The sequence below is a fragment of the Mauremys mutica genome, chromosome 1, assembly GCF_020497125.1.
Source record: "Mauremys mutica isolate MM-2020 ecotype Southern chromosome 1, ASM2049712v1, whole genome shotgun sequence".
Classification (NCBI taxonomy): Eukaryota; Metazoa; Chordata; order Testudines; family Geoemydidae; genus Mauremys; species Mauremys mutica.
In genome coordinates, this window is record NC_059072.1 from 273,603,162 (window position 1) to 273,622,047 (window position 18,886).

Genomic DNA, 18,886 nt, shown 5'->3' on the forward strand with positions numbered 1-18,886 from the left:
AAGACGAAAAGTCACAAATTAATTTCTTAGTCTAACTCCATATAGCCCTGGGAAGCCAGAATTTTACAATGCTAGCATCAAGTGTAGGCTCATTCTTGGCAATTCTTTGTATTCTGTTAGAACTCCTGTTGCTAAAGAAAGTCTTGAAAATAAACTGCATTCTGTACTGCTACATCTTCTGTATATTTGATATAGTAATCTACTTAAATAATGGTAAATTCCTGACCATCCATGGGGTATTGATTATACATGCACAACAGGAACTAACCAAAGCAAAATCTTTACCTTGAAAGAATTCCTGAGTATGTAAACCAATGGGATTTTAGTTTGCTGAAATTATTTGTGTTTGTTAAATAAAAATGAGAAATGAATGCAGTTAATGAAAAGTTATATTTGACACTTCTGCAGGAGTTAATCAAAAATAGCACCAGTGGGTGAAGATAAGTCCCTAACTTAAACTCACACACTAGTATCTCGTATATACATATTGCTTGACAAACACTTGGTATTTTTTCAGTAAATTCAGCAGTCTTGACAGCAGGAGACTATGTAAATCCATGGCAGAGTTTCATATTCTCTCCCTTTGTCATTTTTATGTGTCGCTATAGAGATAATGTTTTCCCCCAGTGCCTGCATCATTAGTTGTTGTTTTTTTTTTTTCACATGGAATATTTGGTGTAATATCCGCTTAACAATATCTTCTGAACATGTTCCATGAGTGAAGAAGCCTCTAAGTCATAGATATCAGATAATGGATCACTAAGGAAATTGGATGAAAATAGATGACAATTTTAATTAATATTAGGTTCTTTTTCAAAAGTACTCAAGCATGTAACCCTCTGAACCTTCTGTAGTGACTCACTGTGCCAGTTATACTACTAAGCATGAAAGCAGAGATTGCTAGTGAAGATACCATAATGTTGCAGAAAGAGTTGGTTATTTTGAGATTTTTGAGAACTAGAAAATGGGATTTTTTTTAAGGACACATTTTTTTAGGAAAATTCTCAGAATGGCAGTATGGAGAGAAGAAAAAAAAAGAGTTATTAGAGTTATCAGAGTTCTGTCTGGATATATATAAAAGAAGTAGTCGAGATTAGGACCAATTAAGTATGGTCTATTTAGTTACCAATTTTGAGTGCTAGACAATACTAGTAATACTAGTAAACCAAAAATGTTCCTTTTTTTGACAGCAGATGTTGTGCAATAGAGTAATAAAGAAGTACATTGATATCGTTTTCATCCTACCACATCTACAGCAGATAATATGTGTGAATATGCTGCTTGGTGTAAGTCTTTAATCTAATACCTGAATTAACGTAATTTGCAAGTAGCAGAATTGATGTTTCAGTTTTGTTAAGACTAAGTAGAGATGGGCCAAACCAAATTTATTTGTTTGTTATAAATCCAAGTTATTTAATTTCAGAATGAAATTGTCATAACAAAATTTGCCCCTATGAATATTGTTTTAGGTTGGAGCCAAAAATGGGAAAAGTCTTGTCACTGGGGTGGCTGGCCCCTTTGAATTGAATCGGCATCCACTCTACCTCTGGTGGGCTTCTTTAAGCAGAACAAATCCACCTCAGCTGACCTGTAAGCAATTAACTAGCTGGCTGGTTGGCAATTAACTGACACACTAGCACCTGGACCTGATAAAATGCTACCAGAGCTCAGCTGGAGGGATGAGCTCTCCAAGACTCTAGGACCACCACTGGTGCCTATGAACTGTTTCAACTTGACATCTGAAAGGAGTAAGTAAAAAGGAGTAAGAAGGCAGAGGACTCCTGGACTTGGGAGAAGATGCTTGTTGGCATTAGCCCCAGGGCAGAGGAAGGATTGGTCTTGAGGGGCTAATGTGGAAGGTTTTACTTGTACACTGTAAAAGGAGTTTAAAATGAGACCTCTTGAAGGGAATTGCTTGTTCTCAGTTCCTGGGTCTGAGTAAAGCATTCCATGACAACAATAGGTGGAGAGAGGGCAGCAGGCCTACAAGGCCAGGCTATGACTTTAAGGGGCATGCTTGAGGGCATTGCCCCATCACAGGTCTATTTTTCCAGATTGAATGTGACTGAATTCTCATAAGGACAGTTTGTCATTAATTTTGGCCCAACGAGACCAGAATTGTTGGGTATCGTATCCTGGTCCTGAATTGTTTTGCCAAAATGATCACATTTTATAACAAGACAACTTTAATTAGTGTGATTATATGGTAGTTTTGCTTTTCAATAGGCATTTACCATAAATTCATATACTTATTGCCACCTTTCCTGGTTCATGCTCCCGGATTTCAGCCTGCCATTCTGGGAGGGTTTTTCCACCAGGTCAGATTGGCAGTACCTTGGAAGAGTTTCGCCTTCCTCTACAGAGTGTGGGTGTGGGCCATTTGTCAAGATTTGTGTACATCTCATTCATTTCCCTGCCATTGCAGAGGCCTTGAGCACCGGCGCACTTTGTTCCTTCCTATTCTTTGCCTGTGGCACATAATTATCTAGTTTCCTGTGGGCTGTAATACTTTGGTCTAACTTTGGTTATTGGGTTTAATGTGCAGGTGCTGGGTGGTATTGGTGGCATGTGATGTACAGGAGGTCACACTCAATAATCTGGTGTTCTCTTCTGGCCTCAAACTGTATGACACTATAAATACCTTACATTTACACTGTGATTTTTCTTCTTCATAGAGCAAACTGTCTAGTTTATTTGAAAAAAGTGATAAATGTATGTAACAAATTTTAACTACAGTATTAATGCACTGATTTGAGCAGGTACAATTCCATTGGGCTGAAATAACTTTGCTTATTTGTTCCATACATACTTCTGTTACCAAAAAAAAAAAAAAGGGACTTTGAAGAATGCATTAGCTATTTACTAAATGCATTTTTTTAAAAAAAATCCATACATTGTATTTTCACAGTTATCTGCCGAAAGTTAGAAAAGGTTTAGAAAAATAAACCATAAAAACTAATTCCAATAATGCTTTATTTCAGAAGAGTTTAATTTTAGATGCTCCTCTAGTCAAATAATCATATTAGTTATAAGGAAGGCTATACCCAACAGATGCAGCACTCTTTTTACGGTAAGAATTTATAATTTTTACTTTAATAAGTTAGCCTTTGACAGAGTATAACAAGCCATCAGTTGACAAAACAATGAATATATTGAGGCTTGATAACTAAATATTTCATCAAGATAGGAACATCAATAAAGTGAATAATAGTGTTGAAAATAGTGAATGTTTACCTATTCTTGAACTAAGTCTTTTACTGTTAAATACAGCATACAACGGGACATTAATTTGTGACTAGAATATTTTAACAAATTTCAGTCAACTGTGATAGACCCAGGCCAGTTGGGAACAGAAGAGTAGTAGAAGGGAGATATACTGGCCACTGGATAAGCAGTTTTCTGTTCCTGAGTGACCAGAGCAGGGGCTGCTCCAGGCTAATGAGAATACCTGACTCCAATTAACCTGCTAAGAATCAGGTGAGGCTGTTAAGCACCTGACTCTAATTAAGGCCCCTCTGATGCTATAAAAGGGCCCAGTCAGGCCAGAGGGAGCCAGGGAGCCAGAGGAGAAGATGTGCGTGCGAGGAACTGGGAGCAAGAGGCGTGCAAGAAGATGAGAGTGAGTAGGCATACTGTTGGAGGACTGAGAAGTACAAGTGTTATCAGACATCAGGAGGAAGGTCCGACGGTGAGGATAAAGAAGGTGTTGGGAGGAGGCCATCGGGAAGTAACCCAGGGAGTTGTAGCTGTCGCGCAACTGTACCAGGAGGCACTCTAGACAGCTGCAGTCCACAGGGCCCTGGGCTGGAACCTGGAGTAGAGGGCGGGCCCAGGTTCCCCTCAAACCTCCCAACTCCTGATCAAACATAGGAGGAATTGACCTGGACTGTGGCTTCTACCAGAGGGGAAGGTCTCTGGGCTGTTTCCCGACCCACAGGGTGAATCCGTGAGGCGAGCAAATCTGCCAATAAGCGCAGGACCCACCAACATAGAGGAGGAACTTTGTCACACAACCTTATTCCAACAGGGACATCTTGGTCAGGATGAGTTTATTCTCAGCTGAAATTAATGAACCTTGGTTTCTTGAGAAGCCTAAAGTTATGAATCAATTCTAGAACACCGGAATGGAACTGAATTCACTGAAGTCCTATAGCTGTAGATATCTTAATGAGTGCATATTAAATTATTTTTCTTCCTTAATTTTTAGACTTTTTTTGTTTTGAAATAACTTATTTTTCAGGAACAATATGAAAACTCCAATATATATATCAAGCCAAGTGCCATTGACCATTATTAGATCTTGTATTAAAGCATTTCTAACTGAAATCTAGAAACTCTTCCAAGCGGAACTGCATTCTTTTACCTAGGGTGACCATATGTCCTGATTTTATAGGGGGAGTCCCAATTTTTGGGTCTTTTTTTTATATAGCCTCCTATTATACCCCAACCCTGTCCCGATTTTTCACACTTGCTATCTGGTCACCTTACTTTTACCAGAGTTCCATTTTTAGCAAAATTGACTATACTAGGGATGTTGATACATTTTTTTACCCTGAGAAAGGTAGTCAGCTACATTGCTTTGCTTAAATTTTATCCCCTCAAGATTGTTTTTGCTTAGTTCATTTCACTTTCTCCTCTCAGTCATACGCAAAAGACTAATTCATTGTGATAGGAAAACAAAAATATTACTTGAAAGTTTATCACTTTATGTGTCCCTATGATAAGGCTTTCAGAAAATATTATACTGATTATACACATTATACTGATGATCTCTAGAAACTGGGGAACAGTAAGTAAAGGTTGGGGATTTTTTTGAACATTTCAGAATATTTTTCCGGCTCTTAATGTTTCACCTTCGATTTGACTTTTTGTTTTGTTTCATTTCTTTAGGCTAAGAAATGACTGATGAATTTAAAAGAAAAACTGTTTTAAATGGAAATCTTAAAATAACTTTATTTCTCAAACACATATTTTTAATATTAAACATGCAAGGATGTTAAATGGAAGCTACTAATGTTATTCACTATTAAATCAGCAGGTCCAGATAATTTACATCCAAGAGTTTTAAAAGAGCTGGGTGAGAAGCTTGCTAAACCATTAAGGTTGATTTTTAATAAATATTGCAGCACTGTTGAAGTTCAATAAGACTGGGAAAAAAGCAAATGTTATGCCAATTTTTAAAAAGGTTAAATGGGGTGATCTGGGTAATGATAAGGCTGTCAGCCTGATGTTGATCCCAGGCAAGATAATGGAACAGCTGATATGGGACTCAATTTTGATGAGACTAAAAGTTTGGTTGGTAAATGTAATAGTGTTGACATAATATACCTAGACTTCTGTGAAGCTTTTGACTTTGTACTGCATGGCATTTTGATTTAAAAAACTACAACTGTATAAAATTCACATGGCAAACATAAACAGATTAAAAATGGCTCATGTAACTGTAAAGTCGAATCATCATCAAGTGGGAAGGTTTCTAATAGGCTCCTGCAAAGATTAGCTCTTGGTCCTTAGCTATTTAACATTTTTATCAATGACCTGCAAGAAAACATAAAATCATCACTGATAAAGTTTGCAGATGACACAAAAATTAGTGAAGTGGTTAAATAATGAAAAGGACAGGTCACTGATTCAGAGCAATCTGGATCGCTTTGTGAATTGGGCACAAACAATATTCGTTTTAATAAGGAAAATGTAAATGTATGCATCCAGGAACAGAGAATGTAGGCCATATATACAGGATGAAGGACTCTCTCCTGGGAAGCAGTGACTCTGAAAAAGGTTTGAGGTTATGGGGATAATCAGCTGAACATGAGCTCTCAATGTGAGGCTGTGGCAAAAGAGAGCTAATGCAATCTTGGGATGCATAAACAAGATAATCTCAAGTGAGAGTGGAGAGTACTTGGCACTAGCGTTACTGCTGCTGCAATACTTTGTCCAGTTCTGGGGCCTACAATTCAAGAAGGATGGTGATATATTGGAGATGGTTCAGAGACTAGCAATGAGAATAATCAGAGGATTGGAAAAGATGCTTTATACTGAGAGAGATTCAAGGAGCACAATCTATTTAGCTCAGGAATCAGTAACCTTTGGAATGCAGCCCGCCCGGGTTTGTTTACCTGCCGCGTCTGCAGGTTCAGCCGATTGCGGCTCCCACTGGATGTGGTTCACTGCTCCAGGCCAATGGGGGCTGCAGGAAGTGGCACCAGCACATTCCTCATCCTGCACCACTTCCAGCAGCCCCATTGGCCTGGAGCGGTGAACCACGACCAGTGGGAGCTGTGATCAGCCAAACCTGTTGACGCGGCAGGTAAACAAACCAGCCTGGCCCACCAGGGTGCTTATCCTGGCAGGCAGCGTGCCAAAAGTTGCCAATCTCTGATTTAGCTTAACAAAAAGCAGGTTAGGAGCTGACTTGATTACAGTCCATATATAGCTACATGATGAACAAATATTTGAAAATGAGTTCTTCCATCTGTCATAATCCAGTGGCTGGAAGTTGAAACTAGACAAATACAGACTGAAAATAAGGTGTAAATTGTTTATGGTGAGATTAAATAACCACTGGAACAATGGAGGATGGTGGGTTCTCCATCACTGATCATTTTAAAATCAAGATTGCATGTTTTTCTAGAAGATCTACTCTAGAAATTATTTTGGGGAAGTTATATGGCCTGTGTTAGATAGGAGACGAGACTACATGATCGTTATGGGCTCTTCTGGCCTTGAAATCTATGAATCTATGAATGAATAAAAGATATATTTATATATTACTAGGGAGGTTTTGAACAATTGTAAATGGAAGTTAAGTTAGGAAATTCTGTTGAAGGTAGGGGAAAAAAAGGAAATTTTACGTGCTCCTGTGGAGAAAAGTAGATGGATTCTGGGTGGAAAGTGCCAACAGCGAATTTACCTTGTGTAGAAACATTCCTTGATGGCATAAGTCACCTGTAGTATAGGGAGCTTGTTGTTACATAGTGAGTTGGAAAGGGAACATGACAAATCACTACACCATACCAATGGCATACATTAGAGCAGACCCATGGCTGGTCTAATTTTACACTGGGGCTGGCCAGCACTGAATCTATAAGCCATAACTCTCAACCCCCCCCCCTTCAAACACAGATTATAATCAAGCAGAACTTCTACAGAGATGAAAGTCCAGCCCTGTGATTCTGGAAATAGTCACATTTGTTTAATAATATATATTAATTTGTTCAGTCATTTAATTATATTATATGTGTACCTTTTCTTATTATTTTGTTTTGGAATTGATTAAAAGTATCACCCACAAAGATATGAAGCACTGTCAAAAACACAAATAAAAAAATCTCAAATTTGTCTAAAAAAAAAAAAATCACGTGTAGCACTTGATTCACAGAGCAGAAATCTAGTAGGATATTATGAAAGCAGCTGCAATCAAAATAGACAAGTTCATTTAAAAACAACAAATTATTTCCCTCTGTTCACCAAAAATAAATCAATGAAAAATTACATTAATTAAAAGAATCTTAGTCCAAATTCAAGTAATAATCCATCCTGAAGAAAGCAAAGTTCTAGTTTCTACATGGAAATATCAAACATTGCCTTTGGGATGGAAACTTTCCATTCTTGGGTTTCAGCTCAGTGATATTTTTGTGTAAAATTATTCAGCAATTATTGACTTCCAAGACAAAGAAACAAATACTATACTTCACAGCTTTACAGCTTATCTGTATGTTCATAATATAGTTCTCTTAATTTTTTTTTACTGTTTCCCTGCTGTTATAGAAGTTGTAGATACATTTGGAGAAATCTCACATCTCTGTATAAATAACTCTGACTGTGAAGTCCTTGATCTCACTGCACTTAAAGGTTTTAAAATATGGGAATTTCCCATTCAGATGGGAACAAAGTAATCGTGTTCCTAGTTCTATTTAATTTCTGCCTAATTTCTATCAAATCTATCACTAAACATTTATATCATCATTGACAAATTCCAGGGACAACTGAAAAAACATTTACTTGTTTCATATGATAGTATGCAATTCCTATTCTACCATATAAAGTAAGGAAGGAAATAAATTAATTAATTTAATTAAATTAACAGTGAACTAGAAAAACTGTTTCCTGCCCAATTCAGGTGAGCAGTCTCATTGAAACCAAATCTTGACACAACTGAAGTCAATGAAGTTTTGCCAACTACTTCAATGGAGCCAGAATTTCACTCACTACTCACATGGTGAAGTACTTTGCTGAATTCAAGGCCTATATATTGCGGTGCAGTCATCAATAGGAAGTTTTATTTTTTTTTAAATATTGGGTCTAAATTATCATGACAGTGAGAGTAATGTATAAAGGTTAATTCAAATGTAGGGCCAAATTCTGCTTTGTACTTTGTGGGTGTACTGGGATGGATAAAGGGGTGAAGATTCCCTTCCCACCAATCCCCACCGGGATAGCATAGGGAACTTGTGCTCCCTTGAATGCTAAGCAGGGAACCCCCTTCTCAGCAAGCTCATGTGGAACAAAGCTCTACACCATGAAAGGAAGGGAGGGGGGCTGCACTGATGGTGTGTCTCTACATATTTGGCCTCCATGTACATCAGAAGAGCAGCAATTCCTCCCTGCGACAGTAACTAAGATAATATATTCTAATTGAGTTTAAATTCACATTGAACAGTGCCTTTTCCCTAGTAATATGATAAATGTGAACTTGATGTAGCCATAAAGGAGCTGGTCCAAAGCTCCTTGAGAAGAACAAGTTCTTTCCATGTTCGTCTTCCTTCCACAGAATAGGAGCGACTTTGTCTGTACAAAGTGCAAGCTGATCTCCATCTTGGAAGAGAAGATTCAAGGTCTGGAGAAACGAATAACAACCCTGCGTTCCATAAAAGAAAATGAGGATTTCCTGGATAGACGTCAGGATCAGCTGCAGCGGGCACAATGTTCTGAAGATTCAGAGCAGGCTACGCAGCGGGGACAGAAGGCCAGCGAGGATAATTGGCGGCATGTGACTTCCAGAAGGGGAAAGAGTACCAGAAACATCCACGTACCAGAAACACAGATACAGGTGAGCAACCGTTTTCATGTTCTCTCCACAGGTACTAGTGCAGAGAGTGGAGTGGATGATACACCTGAGGGAACAGAGCAGAAGGAGACTCCACTGATTGGAAGGCATGAGATGCGCCGTCCTAGGGATGGGGGTTCCACGACCACCACTCCCAAGAGGAGGAGGAGGAGGGTGGTGGTGGTCGGGGACTCTCTCCTCAGGGGGACTGAGTCATCTATTTGCCGCCCTGACCGGGAAAACCGAGAGGTGTGCTGCTTGCCAGGGGCTAGGATTCACGATGTGACGGAGAGACTGCCGAGACTCATCAAGCCCTCGGATCGCTACCCCTTCCTGCTTCTCCACGTGGGCACCAATGATACTGCCAAGAATGACCTTGAGCGTATCACTGCAGACTACGTGGCTCTGGGAAGAAGGATAAAGGAGTTTGAGGCGCAAGTGGTGTTCTCGTCTATCCTCCCTGTGGCAGGAAAAGGCCAGGGTAGAGACTGTCGAATCGTGGAAATCAACGAATGGCTACGCAGATAGTGTCGGAGAGAAGGGTTTGGATTCTTTGACAATGGGATGGTATTCCAAGAAGAAGGATTGCTAGGCAGAGACGGGCTCCACCTCACGAAGAGAGGGAAGAGCATCTTTGCAAGCAGGCTGGCTAACCTAGTGAGGAGGGCTTTAAACTAGGTTCACCGGGGGAAGGAGACCAAAGCACTGAGGTAAGTGGGGAAGTGGGATACCGGGAGGAAGCACAAGCAGGAGACTGCAAGAGGGGAGGACTCCTGTCTCAGACCGAGAAAGCGGGACAATCAGCGAGTTAACTTAAGTGCCTATACACAAATACAAGAAGCCTGGGGAACAAGCAGGGAGAACTAGAAGTCCTGGCACAGTCAGGGAATTATGATGTAATTGGAATAACAGAGACTTGGTGGGATAACTCACATGACTGGATATACTGTCATGGATGGATATAAACTGTTCAGGAAGGACAGGCAGGGCAGAAAAGGTGGGAGAGTTGCGTTGTACGTAAGAGAGCAGTATGACTGCTCAGAGCTCCAGTATGAAACTGCAGAAAAACCTGAGTGTCTCTGGATTAAATTTAGAAGTATGAACAACAAGGGTAATGTCGTGGTGGGAGTCTGCTACAGACCACCGGACCAGGGGGATGAGGTGGACGAGGCTTTCTTCCAGCAACTAACAGAAGTTGCTAGATCACAGGCCCTGGTTCTCATGGGTGACTTTAATCACCCTGATATCTGCTGGGAGAGCAATACAGCAGTGCACAGACAATCTAGGAAGTTTCTGGAAAGTGTAGGGGACAATTTCCTGGTGCAAGTGCTGGAGGAACCAACTAGGGGAAAAGCTCTTCTTGACCTGCTGCTCACAAACAGGGAAGAAATAGTAGAGGAAGCAATAGTGGATGGGAACCTGGGAGGTAGTGACCATGAGATGGTCGAGTTCAGGATCCTGACACAAGGAAAAAGGGAAAGCAGTAGAACAGAGACCCTGGACTTCAGAAAAGCAGACTTCGACTCCCTCAGGGAACTGATGGGCAAGGTCCCCTGGGAGAATAACATGACGGGGAAAGGAGTCGAGGAAAGCTGGCTGTATTTTAAAGAAACCTTATTGAGGTTGCAGGAACAAACCATCCCGATGTGTAGGAAGAAAAGTAAATATGGCAGGCGACCAGCTTGGCTTAACAGTGAAATCCTTGCTCGTCTTAAACACAAAAGAACAGCTTACAAGAAGTGGAAGATTGGACAAATAACCAGAGAGGAGTATAAAAGTATTGTTCAGGCATGCAGGTGTGAAATCAGGAAGGCCAAATCACACTTGGAGTTGCAGCTAGCCGGAGATGTTAGGAGTAAGAAGAAGGGTTTCTTTAGGTATGTTAGCAACAGGAAGAAAGTCAAGGAAAGTGTGGGCCCCTTGCTGAATGAGGGAGGGAACCTAGTGACAGAGGATGTGGAGAAAGCTAGTGTACTCAATGCTTTTTTTGCCTCTGTCTTCACAGACAAGGTCAGCTCCCAGACAGCTGCACTCTGCAGCACGGTATGGGGAGGAGGTGACCAGCTCTCTGTGGAGAAAGAAGTAGTTCGGGGCTATTTAGGAAAGCTGGACGAGCACAAGTCCATGGGGCCGGATGCGCTGCATCCGAGGGTGCTAAAGGAGTTGGCCGATGAGATTGCAGAGCCATTGGCCATTATCTTTGAAAACTCATGGCAATCGGGGGAGGTCCCGGATGACTGGAAAAAAGCTAATGTATTGCCCATCTTTAAAAAAGGGAAGAAGGAAGATCCAGGGAACTACAGGCCAGTCAGTCTCACCTCAGTCCCTGGAAAAATCATGGAACAGGTCCTCAAGGAATCAATCCTGAACCACTTAAAGGAAGGGAAAGTGATCAGGAACAGTCAGCATGGATTCACCAAGGGCAAGTCATGCCTGAGTAACCTAATTGCCTTCTATGATGAGATAACCGGCTCTGTGGATGAGGGGAAAGCAGTGGATGTACTATTTCTGGACTTTAGCAAAGCTTTTTTACAGTCTCCCACAGTATTCTTGCCAGCAAGTTAAAGAAGTATGGGCTGGATGAATGGACAGTAAGGTGGATAAAAAACTGGCTAGATGGTCGGGCTCAACGGGTAGTGATCAATGGTTCCATGTCTAGTTGGCAGCCGGTATCAAGTGGGGTGCCCCAAGTGTCGGTGCTGGGGCCGGTTTTATTCAATATCTTCATTAACGATCTGGAGGATGGTGTGGACTGCACCCTTAGCAAGTTTGCAGATGACACTAAACTGGGAGGAGTGGTTGATACGCTGGAGGGTAGGGCTAGGATACACAGGGACCTAGACAAATTAGAGGATTGGGCCAAAAGAAATATGATGAGGTTCAACAAGGATGAGTGCAGAATCCTGCACTTAGGACGGAAGAATCCCATGCACTGCTACAGACTAGGGACCGAATGGCTGGGCAGCAGTTCTGCAGAAAAGGACCTAGGGGTTACGGTGGACGAAAAGCTGAATATGACTCAACAGTGTGCCCTTGTTGCCAAGAAGGCTAATGGCATTTTGGGTTGTATGGAGAGGGATCTGCTGGATCCCCCTCCAGCAGATCGAGGGATGTGATCATTCCCCTCTACTCAGCACTGGTGAGGCCTCATTTGGAGTACTGTGTCCAGTTTTGGGCCCCACACTACAAGAAGGATGTGGATAAATTGGAGAGAGTCCAGCGGAGGGCATCAAAAATGATTAGGTGGCTGGAGCACATGACTTATGAGGAGAGGCTGAGGGAACTGGGATTGTTTAGTCTGCAGAAGAGAAGAATGAAGGGGGATTTGATAGCTGCTTTCAACTACCTGAAAGGGGGTTCCAAAGAGGATGGATCTAGACTGTTCTCAGTGGTAGAAGATGACAGAACAAGGAGTAATGGTCTCAAGTTGCAGAGGGGGAGGTTTAGGCTGGATATTAGGAAAAACTTTTTCACTAGTAGGGTGGTGAAGAACTGGAATGGGTTACCTAGGGAGGTAGTGGAATCTCCTTCCCTAGAGGTTTTTAAGGTCAGGCTTGACAAAGCCCTGGCTGGGATGTTTTAGTTGGGTTTGGTCCTGCTTTGAGCAGGGGGTTGGACTAGATGACCTCCTGAGGTCCCTTCCAACCCTGAGATTCTATGATTCTATGAACTTCAGTGGACTTTGGATCAGGCCCCAAAAGATGATCACTTTAAGGGAGATAGATTCCAGACCTAAATGAAGCTGTTATTAAAAACTAAAAAAATTCCACAACTAGTTTTGGTACAGCTAAGCATGTATATGAGCATGGAATAGAGGCTCATACTCCAGTTAGAAAATAATTGTGTTTGGGAAAGAATATTCTGTGCCTTATCAAAAATTCTGCTGTAGATCCCCCTCCATTAATTGCCTTCTTTCTCTAATGGTGTCAAGGAAAAAAAGTAAAGGCTCTAGTTGAATACTATCATTTGTAAAGATCTGTTTAGGCACTCTAAACAAGAAATGGAGCACTAAATGTAAGGCAGAGCATTGGTAGGTAACTATCTTGTTATGCATTTTAAACTGGTAGCAATTATTTTGATCAAAGAATCCCAAAGGTCTGTGTCTGATATTTAGTTTTCACTTAATCTGCCATAACAGCTCACTGAAAATTAAATATTGCCTTTGTAAGCTAATTATAAAGTCTATATCAGAAATCCAGGTTTTTCCATGCCCACTTTATCATTTGGAATGCTTAACCTTTAATTATGTATTCCAAATGTAGAACAGTTTACTTCAAGGATTCCCCAGGCATGCATGTAAAAAATAAGTTGTACAAATTTTGCTGATAAAGCACTAGATCAAACTTTAAAATAATAATGGTCTGCACTTACATTTTCAAACCACTACACAAACATTAACTAATTAAACCTCCCAACAAGACTGTGAGGTAAGTATTAATACTTCTGTTTTAAATAATTTTCCAAGGGCTACCCAGCAATGTATTACAGCTGGGAATAGAGAAGATCCCAATTATTTATGGCCAATTTAGGAAAACATTTAAGAACATGCTTAAATGCTTTCTGTAATAGGCATATACTTGAAGATGCATTTAAGTATTTTCCTGAATCAGGGCCTTAGTGCTCAATTCTGAGAAGTGTTGAGATCTTCAGCAATGTACTGAGCATCCTAAGTGAAGTCACTGGAAGGTGAGAGCACTCAGCAATGTGCAAGAGTGCTCAGTAATTTGTAGGATTAAGCCTATTGAGCACACTACCTCTTGAGTACTATTCCCAGTAATTAGGATAAACTATCATTTTGCTGTGTGAGTTCATGGACTTATTCATCTGAATCTGAACCTGTAGGACTGGGGGACGAGGGGATGCTGTTTGTCAGTAGAAATAACTTTAATCGACCTCTATAATTGAACCATTGTTCTCAACAGGAACAATTAATTTAGAATAGCAAATCAATAAACTTAATGATTTCATGTTCAAAGAAAATATGCTGGTTATTTCCCTATTGTGTTTAGAGAAGTTTGTCATACTTTCTTTGTTCAGGATTTCGCCATACAATTATTGTAAACTACAAAAACTTTATATGTGGGAGGAAAAATCCAGATACACCACATGAATGGCCCATATCTTACTTTTAAAAATTCATCCATCATTAACAAAAATCTTCAAAGCATGATAAAAATCCACAAAGGACTCTGACGATAAACAACCCAGCCCCACTCACTACATGAAACTGGGATTCACGCTGCAGTCCTATGTATTGTCTTCTTCGACACTATTGGCAGAATGTACAGGAGTAGGCCCCAAATCTGTACATTTCCTTGGATATTACTGACCACTTAAGTGAGTCTAGAAAATAACTAAATATGTATTTAACTTATGATGAGGGCATTTGGACTTTTGTGCATTTGGGCTTTTTAACCTTCTGTATTATCTGCACAGTCAACACTAGTTTAGATGATTTCTGGTGCGACGAGAAAGAGAACAATTTTTCTTTGGAAGGGTATGCAAAGAACGATAAAAATGAATTTGCACTAACAAATAGAATAGGAAGGGTATGTGATCAGTTTAAAAAAACTATAGTTTTCAACTTAATATGAACATAACGATGAAGAAGGTTGTATTGGTTAAAAACAGACCTCGGAAGTAAAGGAAGCTATAATATATATATGAAATCATTAATGGTCCGGTGAGCTCCTTGGCTCACTTTCAAAACTATAGGATGCAAATTATCCAGAACTGCAGACATAAAAATGTCTAAATTTAGTAACTTCTGTTTAACATCCTCTTGAGATACAAGTGGATAGAAAATGTGTTATCCACATGTAATACAAATATAGCATCTCTTTCCCTGCCCCCCAAATACAGAACAGAAAGATGTATTGAACATTTCTCCCTTTTCTGCATTATTATTTATAATTATACCATTTCCATCTACTAATAGGTCAACAGCATTGTTAAAATTATTTTTGTTCCTAATAATCTTAAAAAAACCAAACTTGTTTTTATTGTCCTTAATTCTGCTGTCCATAGGTTTTGCCTTGTTTTCCTTTGCTTTCCTTATCAATTTTATACAATTCCCATTTTCTGAATTATACAAATTATTTTCAACTTTCCCTTTCTTCTATTTCTTTTAAGTTCTCTGGGCTCCCTTGATAGCTTGCCTGGAGGGTTGCTGGAGACTGCAGATTTCCTGATTCCAAGACTCACTAGCTTTCCAGGCTTTCAGGCTCCTGGGCTCCCCCTTTTAGGCCCTCTTGGCAGCATGCCTAGTGATGAGCTTGGGAGCTGGGGTTCCCCAGGTTCCCAAATCTGCTCATCTCCACAAGTGGCCAGCAGCTGACTGCTCAACTCCCTCCCATGAAAAATTTTGAATTTTTAACTTTACATCCTGATTTATGAAAAAAAAATCAGGGGGGAAATTATATGTTTTGGACAACAGTACCATATACATAAAAAGATCAAAGTTTGTGCCCAATAAGTCCTGGCACACACAGTCACTAAATGTCTATAAGTTAGATGAAGATTTACTGAGGTTGGCTGTGTTGCGGCTTTCCACTTACTCTCACTCTCTGTGGAGTAAGTGGATTTATGGTTCTTCTCATTCTCATCCCAGGGGAGATCGATCCCACTCCCAGGCATTGCACCCTGCACCAAGAATGGGGACATCTGAGGACTGTTCTGCATTTTTGAAATACAATGTTGGCAACGCTACATGAATCTGACTAACTACTGTGTTTGGGTTTCCATGTGTTTCACTATACCGTGCCACAGTTTTGGAGTGGAAATAATCTTTGCCAGGAAAGCAGATTTATTCAGGCATTTGGACCAGGATACGAGGGGTATATATCTCCCATTATTATAGGATTCATGTGTCATCATCATCATCATCATCACTCCCATAACCACATTGGTTGTTGGGGCACCATCATTGATGAGCAATCAAACAATTGTCTCTACCCCTGACGATTGTGTGTCAGTGATTGAGTCTCCGTGAAATCCATTCCTGTCCACTCTTTTATGTTGTCAATCCATCTCTTCTTCTGTCTACCTCTTCTTCTCTTCTCCTGTACTGTTCCTTGGAGGATGATCTTGGATAGGCCAGATGATCTTGTTACAGGGCCATACCACTTCAGCTTGCACTTCTTCACAGTCGTCAGGAGTCTTCATATGACCCAGTGCACTGGGTGATGATGTTGTGGACCTCTTCATTACTGACCTGGTCTAAGTAGGAGATGCCCCAGATTTTATGGAAGCATCTCATCTCTACTACCTGTATTTTCCGTTTAAGTTCTGCCATAAGGGTACATGTCTCACACACATACAGAAAAAATGGAGATGACCAGTGCATGCAGCAGTTTCAGTTTGCATTCCAGGGAAATGTTTTTATTCCTCCAAATTGGCTTTAGCTTTGCCACTGCTGTTGTTCTTTGAGCGGTTCTTGCCCAAATGTCTTCCTTGGATCCTTCATCAGTGATCATTGCCTCCAAATACTTGAACTATTTCACTGTCTCCAGCTCTTGTCCACTGACAGTGATATGCGAGCTGATCCCATCATGGGCTTTTTTGTCATCAGCTTGGTTTTCTCTGCACTGATTTACATGCCATATTTTGTGGAGGTGTCATCCAAACGTTTCTGCGACAACTGCGCTGCTGGCCTTGGCATACAGTTGTTTAATGGTAAGAATAAGCTTACTACCAACATTGTACTTCCTCATGGTTGCCCAGAGAGCTTCATGCCATACTCTGTAAAATACCTTCTTGAAGTCAAAAAAGATGTGATAGATGTCCTGCTGGTGTTCTAAGTACTTCTTACATAGAACACAAAGGTTGAAAATCTGTTCTGTGGTACTTCTTCCAGCATGAAAGCCTGCCTGTTCTTCAGCGATGATATCCTCTGCTTGTGGCTTCAGTCTGTTCAATATGACTTTCAATATCACTTTGCTAGAATGACTAATTAAGCTTATGGTCCAGTAATTTTGACACAATTGCAGATTGCCTTTCTTTGGCAGAGTGGAACCTAAAGGCTCACTGGCAGAGATTGCCTGGAGTCCATCACAGCAGTGGCCTATCTCTGTGGGGGCAGAATGTGGATAGGTGCAAGTCATTTCTCCAGATCTTTGGTGGACTGGACACTATCTCTGGCTGGATAATTGATTTGATTTTGGTATCTGCCAATCAAGACAAAGGGTGACTCATTTTAAAGCTATTGACTTTGTGACATAAACTGTCTCTAACTTGTGAGGTATTATTTGGGGGCACTCTGGGCTATGTGCATAAGTTCTAGCAATTGCTGTATACAAAATAAAACATCAATAAACAACATATATAATACTCCTAGATTGCTTTTTCACAAATTAACACTTAACTCCTTGGTTTATACAAGACGTAACACAATATTTACTCACCTGAAATAATTCAGTTTAATAGTTTAACAGTTTAGATTTTGGGATTAAAAGCTCTTGGTTTCCCAAATTTAATAAAAAATATTTTATTGTCTGGTTGTATGTCTTCTCTATAAAATCATGTTGCTTCTTCATGTCCAGACTTCTGCCTCTCCTCCAGTTTAAGGATTTAAAGCTCACTTATAAATTTTAATGAGCATACATAGGTCTTGCAAGTGACCTGCTGATGATCAGCACTTAAGGAATCAACTTCAAAGAGTGAATTCCTTTCTCTGGATAACATTATCATTATTATAATTATTAATTGTACATTTATATTATTATATTTTTACAAGAGACAAAATAAAGACCCATAGCACTTACAGTCTAAGGATACCAAAACCTAGAACTAAACCAGGGGTCGGCAACCTGTGGCACGCAGCTCACCAGGGTAAGCACCCTGGCGAGCCAGGCCAGTTTGTTTATCTGCTGTGTCAGCAGGTTCGGTGGACTGCAGCTCCCACTGGCCGTCTCAGGCCAATGCGGGAGGTGGGAAGCCGTGCCCAGCACATCCCTTGGCGCTTCCCGCTGCCCCCATTGGCTTGAGACGGCGAATTGCGGCTAGTGGGAGCTGCGGTCCGCTGAACCTGCCGAAGCAGCAGATAAACAAACTGGCCAGGCCCGCCAGAGTGCTTACCCTGGCGAGCCGCGTGCCAGAGGTTGCCAACCCCTGAACTAAACAGAAATGTGTATAGATATAGCAAAACAAAAATAAGTACCATAGGACATCCCACAAAACTTAAATATATAATTTTGAAATTTCAGCTTTTCTCAGGTAGTATTACATCTACGTTTTATCAATGAACTAACTACATGTGTGAGGTTCATAGATTTAAAGGCGAGAAGGAACTATTATGACCATCTGATCTGACATCCTGCCTAAAACACGCCAAAGAACCTCACTGAATGTCTTCATCAAACCCGATACTTCCTTTGATCTTGAACGTATCTTTAAAAAATCAGTGTAATCTTAATTTGAAGTCTTCAAGTGATTGAGAATCCACCACATCCATAGGTAAGTTGCCCCAGGGTTAATTACAGTGAAGGAAGGCTTCTTTTATACAATGTTCACACTTTTAAATTATAATATATATAGTGCTAAAGCATATTTAGACCTTTTACAAATAAATATGAAGACAAGGCTTAGCTCCAAATTGCTTACAACAGTGGATTTGTAAAATAAAAATAAACCAGAACCTCTTAATATATTTCAACAAATAACCTGGTCCCACATTGGTGGTATGAAATTATTTCATACTCTAAATAGTGTTGCTTTTCTGAAAGTGCATCATTTTAGTTTAATCAGATTATATATTTCCTTTGTTGTGAATTCTTGTGTACAAGACAACAGACCTCTATCACTTGTTAAAGAAAAGGTGTATAAATGAAGTAAGCTTTT